Below are 8,200 nucleotides of genomic sequence, written 5' to 3'. Positions count from 1 at the left end.
TGAAAGAGAATGTACTGGTGTGCGGTTTGCGCATGACACAGGAATAGTTGGGTCGCTAAGTTGTGAAGCTGCCTTGGAAATGTAAGATCTGATCCTCGGCCACGTTACACCCACATTGTTGGAAAGGTCTGAATGTCTCCATCTTCTTCAGATGGGTTTGTGAAAGATAGAGATACCATTTATTTCTGAATTTGTACTCGGAGGCTCTTTCTTGGTCTCTTTCCACAGCTCTAACTATTCTACTCAATGGAACACTGGACCCTTCCCGATCCAAGTGCAGAGTATTCCAGTTCTACCGGACTGACAACATTGGTGCTGGCTCCCAGCCTCCGAATCAAATCCCATTACACACGGTACCTCGGATCCAAGCTCTGAGTCACACATTCAACTCTGATCTCCCCTGGTCTGGGCAATTTCTCACATATTTATTGGAGTATTCAAGAGCTTATGATATCTGCATTACCCTTTCTTGTTAACTTCGCTGCCAGCTCCTCAGGATTCCTCAGAGAAAACTTTATCTTAGCCACACACGGAAGTCGCTACCATCAAAAAAGGGCTTCATCGACACCTTCCAACTCTCAGACCTCTCCAGTGTCGCTGTGCCCCGTGATTTCTCTCTCTCTCTCTCTATACGTACTCCAAGGACCGAGACAACGCCTCATCCCTCCCTCCCGTCTCCCTCCCAACACCTCCACCCTCCCATTTTACCGGGTTGAGTACAGTGTCCAAATGGAACCTGTGCAGGGCAAGGGGCAAATTTAAATTAAGTTTTGGAGAGAAATGACTGTTTGGCGTCAATTCCCATGTGGGTCACTGTGACAGTACACGGTGTAAGTGAGCAGCGGCTTCTATAACAGAGGAGCCCCGCCCCGCTGTACCCTCGGTCACCTGTTAGTTCCTGTCAGAGCGGTCTCTGCCAATTCCCTCCTCCTTCCTTCTGCCCAATCCTCGCTCAGTCTCCTCTGCCCCCACCCGTGCACAGCCCTATAATATCCCCATCCCGTTCCGTCTTGGGTCCATTGACCAATAAAAATACACCCACACCGGCAAATATCCCGAGCCTCCGATGCAATGCGGTGAATTTCCCGGGAAGTCGCAGGACGGAAAGTATTGGCCAGCCCAGCAACACCAAATCTGAAAGAGTAACCAGGCGTGGTGAGGGAGGATGGCTTCCAGACAGCAGGGAGAGAGTTGGACCGAGGAGGTAATCTGTCCCATTTGTCTGGATTTCTTCACCGATCCGGTTATACTGGAGTGTGGACACAACTTCTGCCGCTCCTGTACCACCCAGAGCTGGGAAAAGCAGGAGATAAAATCCTGCCCGGAATGTAGAGAGGAGTTTCCGGACAGATCCCTCAGAGGAAACCGGACCTCAGCGAATCTGGCCGAGAAAGCTCGAACATTAAATCGAATCCACAAGAGAAGGAAAGTAAACATCACTGTGAGGAACATCAGGAAGAACTGAAGCTGTTTTGTGAAACGGACAAGAAATTGATCTGTCTGATTTGTAGAGATTCCTGGGAACACAAATCTCACAACTTCATCCCGATTAAAGAAGCTGTTGGAATCTACAAGGTAAAAGGAAACACATTCCATTCCCTGATTATATCATCACATTTTCATGGTCTAACACTTTTATTTTCTGATTTTCTCTCCCAATCCCAGAATCGGGCGAAATCTTCCTTGGATTCTCTCAGAGGGAAGAAATCAGCGGCTCTAGAAATGGAGCAGCAGCAGAAACAGAAGATTTCCCAAATTCAGATAAAATCTCCCAGGGTTCGGCTTCAACATTAGGTTCGGCTATTTGTGTTTTTTTTTCACAGAAAAATATTGTGTTGATTTTTCATTTCACAGGAGGAATCCAGAAATCTTCAGAGCCACATCACATCCGAATTTTCCCAAATGCACCAGATGCTGACTGAGAAAGAGCAGAGTTTACTCCGAGATCTCAGGGAACAAGAGGAAAACATTCTCAAACCAATGGAGCAACATCTTCAAGAAATTCAAGAGAATTTAAAGTCTATTCAGCAGAAACTCTCAAAGTTGGAGAAACGGCTGGAACACACAGACGGAGTGATATTTCTGAAGGTGAGTTTTTTTTTAAATCAAGGCATGAGGTCAGCTAGAGGGTATGACCCTGGTTGGTCAATGTGAGGAATGAATCTGGTTGGGCAGGGAGGAGTGGCATTGAGGGGGAGGTGCTGGGAAGGGAGTGAGGGGATGGGGAGGGAGGTTCTTTGAAATTGGAGAAGTCAATGTTGAGTCTTCCAGGCTGTAGGTGCCCAGGCAAAAGATAAGGTGTTGTTCCTTCAATTTGTGGTTTGGTTCATTGTGGCAATGGAGGAGGCCAAGGATGGCCTTGTTGGAAAGGGGAAGGAAAAGGACAGTGACTGGGAAGTCTGGTCAGCCCCTGCGGGCCTGGCTGTGATGCTCAGTGGACCATTCCCTAAGTTTACGTTTGGTTTTCCCGATGTAGAGAAGACCACATTGGGAGCACCTCTATCAGTGCTTTCCAGGCACTTACTCCATGTAGATACTCCATGAGGCATGCAGGCAATAATTTCAAAGTTTGTAGATGTCTCAAAACTTGGAAGAATTATAAACTCTGAGGAGGACAGTGCAGGACTTCAGAAGGAGAGTGGACAAGTACCTGTCAGATGAATTTCATTGCATTTCAGTGTGAAATTATTCCGTTTTCTCGGAAGAATATTGAATGACAATAGAGAGTATAATTCTAAATGAGTACAGGAACAGAGGAAACTGGGTGTACATGTGCACAGTTGAGTGAATATGGCAGGTCAGGTAGAAACCAAAAAGTACAAGAAGGCCTCAGCTGGAGGATTGTGTACAGTTCTCGGTGCTATTCTATAAGAAAGATGTGAATGCATTAGAGAGAATACTGAAACAATTTACAAGAATCGATCTGGGGATGAGGAACTTCAATTATGAGGATAGGGATTGCTCTCCTTGAGAGGAAATCTGATAGAAGTTTTGAAAATGATGAGCAGTCTGGGGAAATGAGAAAAGGAGAAGCTGCTCCTGTTCATAAAGAATCACAAGCAAGGGATTTGAAAGTGCAAAAGAAACAACGACAAGGTGAAAAAAAAAACAATTTCACTCAGCAAATAGTTGGATGGGAGAGTGCATTATGTTCAAGTGTGCTGGAGGCTGAATCAGCTCAGGAGATAGTGAGGTCTGCAGATGCTGGAAATCAGAGTTGAGGGTGTGTTGATGGAAAAGCACCGCAGGTCAGGCAGCATCCAAGGAGCGGGGGAAGGAGGGGGGTGGGTTGACGTTTCGGGCGGGTGCCCTTCATCAGGAATGAGGGGTGGAGAGATAAATAGGAGGGGGATGGGGCTGGGGAGAAGATAGCTGAGCATGGAATTGGTGGATGGAGGTGGGGTAAAAGTGATAGGTCAGAGAGGAGGGTGGAGAGGATAGATGGGAAGGAAGAATGGCAGGTGGGACAGGTCATGAGGGCACTTCACCGGACTTCATCAGTTTCCTCATTTCCACTCCCCCCACCTTACTCAGTTCCAAACTTCCAGCTCAGCACCGCCCTCATGACCTATCCCACTTGCCTATCTCCCTTCCCACCTATCCGCTCCACCCTCTTCTCCACCTGTCACCTTTTGCCCCCACCTCCATCCAACTATTGCATGTTCAGCTACCTTCTCCCCAGCCCTGTACCCTCCTCCCATTTATCTCTCCACCCTCAAGGCTCCCAGCCTCATTCCTGATGAAGGGCTCCCGGCCAAAACGTCAATTCTCCTGCTCCTCAGATGCTGCCTGACCTGCTGTGCTTTTCCAGCAACACACTCTCAACGCTGGGTCAACTCAGACATTTAAATGAGTATTGGATAATTATTCTGTTTAAATTAATGTGCAAGCATATTGTGAAAAGCAGGAGATTGGCACTTGGTAAGTTATACTCATTTAACAAACTGATGGAGGCAAAATGGTCTCTTCTTACTCTATCACTTCGTATGTTTTTTTTGCGTTGCAAACAAGAATTCTTTATTTTTTTTATCACAGATAGTTGTGTGTATTTTGCATGATGTTTGAGTATGTCTTGACCATTCCCAGCAGTTTGTATCATTGTGAATGTAATTGCTGCTTTCTGAATATAGACAGTCAGTCTCTGCAAACTCAGATTGTTGTTTTGTTTGTTTCAGGAGGAAATATCTCAGAAGAGACGGTAGGGCATGCACTTTACTGAAACTTTGCTAAATTAACACAGCAAAGTCATTATGATCAATTTACAGCAAACTTTTTAATATTTTCAGATTTAGTGATGGAGGCTATGCACTGTCACCAGCAAATGGTGCCCTGTCCTTTGGAATATTCAATGGCCCTTTGCAGTACAGAGTGTGGAAAGAGATGTTAACTCACATTACACCAGGTAAAACCTTTATAAGTTCCCATTTATTGGTACATATCTCACATTTCTACACGTAATCTCTCAAATAATGCTTTGCTAAGGACTGTGATTTAGTCTTCTGCAGATTGGAATTGCACTTATTCTAAACATAAAATCACTATAGTCCTATCAGGTCATGGGGGCTGCTCTCTCATTGCACAGAGACGACTGGTGGTGCTTTGACCTTAGGGTCACCACACATCAGGCAAGGGGAATAGTTGAGAAGGGGAGCCCTCAGCATGCAGTGGAATTAAACCCACACTATACTGCAAACTGGCCATCCAGGCAACTGTGCTGAGCTGGAACATAATTGCCCTGTGCTTCCTACCTCACCACATATCGGACAGCCAAAGTCACTTTGCCAGTGAACCGACACCCACTGTGAATTCTAAGTTGATGGGAAAGTTGGAAAATTTGCCATTCTTGCATTTGTCCTGATGACCAAGGTGAAAATATTCAGGAATATTTATTTTCTTGTCAGCAAGTTTCCGTTACTCTTCCCAATCCACCCCCACAATTGTGCAGATAGATACAGGGAAGATGAATGTTGGGATCTCGGTGAAGATTGAGCCTCCAAGCTATGCCCAAATTTCTTGGAGTTGGTACCTTGCGTATTACTCAATATCTGGGTGCTGCCAATGCTGGGAACCATGCAATGTTGCTGCTGCCAGTTCCTTAGAGAGGGACCTGAGGTGTGTAAGGGTACTCCAGAAATAAAAAGAAGTTCCATAAATGGCAGCGAGTAGCTCAATGAGTGATTTTATTTTGTACTTATCCCCCAGCTCCAGCCGCTCTGACTCTGGATCCAAACACAGCGAATCCTTGGCTCATTCTGTCTGAGGACCGGACCAGTGTGAAACATGGCAGTAAATGGCAGTCTCTCGCCCAGAGCCCAGCAAGGTTCGATTTGTGGCACTCTGTCCTGGGATCTGAGGGATTCACATCAGGGAGACATTACTGGGAGGTGAAGGTGGGAAATAAGGCTTTTTGGGGCCTGGGAGTGAGTCTAGAGTCTGCCAGGAGGACGGGGAAAATCGACCCAAATCTTGAGGCTGGATATTGGACCATGTGGCTGAGTCCCAGCAGTGGCTACGTTGCCCTTACTTCATCCTCAAGAACTCCACTCACCATGACTGTGAATCCCCAGAAGATCGGGGTGTTCCTGGACTATGAGCATGGACAGGTATCATTTTACAATGCGGACACCATGTCCCACTTGCACACTTTCACCCACACCTTCACTGAGAGGATCTATCCTCAAGAACTCCACTCACCCTGACTGTGAATCCCCAGAAGATCGGGGTGTTCCTGGACTATGAGCATGGACAGGTATCATTTTACAATGCGGACACCATGTCCCACTTGCACACTTTCACCCACACCTTCACTGAGAGGATCTTCTCCTTCTTTCATCCAGGACCAAACGATGAAAAGAAAAATTCTGCACCACTAGAAATCTGTGGAGTCACATCAATCCCGTAATGTGAGACCAGGTCCCTGCCTTCTACCAGCTAAAGCCTGCTGCGGGTCTTTTTCCCAGCGGAGTCATGTTGAGCTCATGTTGGATATATGTCTTGTTGATGAGATTTGTTTTGTTCAATCTGATCAGAGTGACAAACTCAGAGAAGGCAGGAGGCCATTCAGCCCATTAAGATGGCTTTCCCATTTATTCAGGTAGAGACCAAGCTGCAATTTTCTGATCCAGTCCTTTCAGTCAGCATTACTATACCTAACCAATCAACTGATCAAAGTTCTGACATTTTCAATTGACCCATCATTGGCGTCACATCTTCCCACTACACTGTCTTTAAGAAACATTGCTAGAAATGTATTGGATGTGCCAAATGCTAATTTGCATCTCACAATCTTGTTCGGGCGGGGAACATTTCTCTTCATTAACTGTGTTGAGTTCATCAATCATCTTTTGCTGTGGGAGATTATCTTCATAATATCAATCTTATAACCAAGGCAGTTGGCATTCTGGTGAATCTGCAGTGCACCCACTCCAACATGTATTCACAGACTAGATTCATCATCAGACTAGATTCATCATCTGGATTTTATCCTCAACTGTGTAAAACCGCAATATAACTTCTACTTGTTTGAATCTGAGCTCTTTTCTGATAAAGCAAACATAGAATTAGTTTCTTTTTGTTTATTTACTACCCATACATCAACACATTTAACCCCTGCCACAATGTTATCATCTCAATTAATCTATTCATGTTCTTGTCCCAATGTAAATACTTACTGCAAGGCTTTACTTGCTGTCACTGGTAAATGTGGAATAATCACTTTCTCTAACATCATCAAGTCAAATACTTTATTCATATGAAATTAAATCATCCAAATTTGATCATAATTACAATATGTAATTCTTATCTGAAAATGAGAAATAAAGAAATTTTACCTTTTTGCAGTCTGGGAGAATGCCTCAATTTAATTGGTTGCTTGCCTGTTTCCTGACATTGCACACTAAGGGATCCATTTGACTTGTTCAGATTTAAACCCCTGCCAGTAAATGATTAATTCATGTCTAAAAAATCTTCAGGGTCTCCAGTATAATTTTCATAGGCTTCAATACTGATTACTGGTGCTTCACGAGATCTGAGTATTTAGGGATACATTGGAGACAGACGATGTATTCTCTCTTGCTGGCTGCCTGAGGAAGGAGCCGGGGTGGGGGGCTCAGAAAGCTTGTGGTTTCAAATAAAACCGTTGGACTGTGACTCGGTGTTGCATGATTTTTGACTTTGTTCACAATGATGTCACCCTTTCAGGTTATTGATGAATTCAGGCACTTTTTTCTCCCATCCTTTGATGAAAGATTAATTCTCTTCAGTTTCGTTGAGTTTTGAAGTATTTACAAGTTGGTGATCGAGGGCGTTTGGTGACCTTTTGACGGTATCTTCCTTGACCTTCACATCCTGGAGTGAAGCAGTACATTCTGTCTCAGAAGGAAGGATGTTCATAGGCCTTCCTTGTTTCCCATCATGCATTATAAATCAGAGTTAGACATTACAGCACATTGCTTACTCTAACCCCAATGTATTACTCCTGGGCTAAGTTTACTTGTCTCTCCCTTATTAGACAGGCAGGAGACTGGAAGAACACAGCAAGGTAGTCAGCAAAAGGAGGTCGAGAAGTCGACGTTTCGGGGTGTAACCCTTCTTCAGGACTGGATGTGGGTGTGGGGGGGTAGAGCTGCAGATAAATGGCGTGGTGGGGGCAGGGTGGTGAAGTGACGGTAGGTGAAGATTGGTAGAGGGTGCGATCTGGTTGGTGGCAGGGAGGGGGAGGGGATGGGAAGGGAGCCAGGGGAAGTGGAAGGAGGTTATTTGAAATTGGAGAACTCAATGATGAGTCCTCCAGGCTGTAGACTGCCCAGGTGGAAGATGAGGTGTTGTTCCTCCAATTGGCTCTGTAGTTTGTTTGGCAATGGAGGAGGCCAAGGATGGTCATGTCAGCAAGGGAGTGGGAAGGGGAATTGAAATATGCGGTGATTGGGAGGCCCAGTCGGCCCAGTGCAGGCCCAGCTGTGATGCTCGGGGAACCCCGATCCCTTGGTTTACGTTCGGTCTCCGTGGTGTAGAGAAGACCACATCGGGAGCACCTGATACAGTAAACTAGGTTGGAGGAGAGGCAGGTAAACCTCTGTCTCACCTGGAAGGATGTTTGGGGCCCTGGATGGAGGAGAGGGAGGTGGTGTGCTGGCAGGTTTTGCATCTTTTCCAGTTGGAGGGGAAGGTACCTGGAGGTTGTGTGAGTGTGTGTGTGTGT

At 45.6% G+C, this 8,200-nt stretch overlaps 1 pseudogene; it reads left to right on the top strand.

The window, feature by feature from the left end:
* Positions 1-751: 751 nt before the first annotated feature.
* On the top strand, positions 752-6,839 carry LOC122546757 (annotated as a pseudogene).
* Positions 6,840-8,200: the final 1,361 nt, after the last annotated feature.

Source organism: Chiloscyllium plagiosum, unplaced genomic scaffold (assembly GCF_004010195.1).
Source record: "Chiloscyllium plagiosum isolate BGI_BamShark_2017 unplaced genomic scaffold, ASM401019v2 scaf_287, whole genome shotgun sequence".
Lineage (NCBI taxonomy): Eukaryota > Metazoa > Chordata > Chondrichthyes > Orectolobiformes > Hemiscylliidae > Chiloscyllium > Chiloscyllium plagiosum.
Note: the sequence above shows the minus strand (reverse complement) of the source record. Positions and strands in the feature narration are given on the sequence as shown.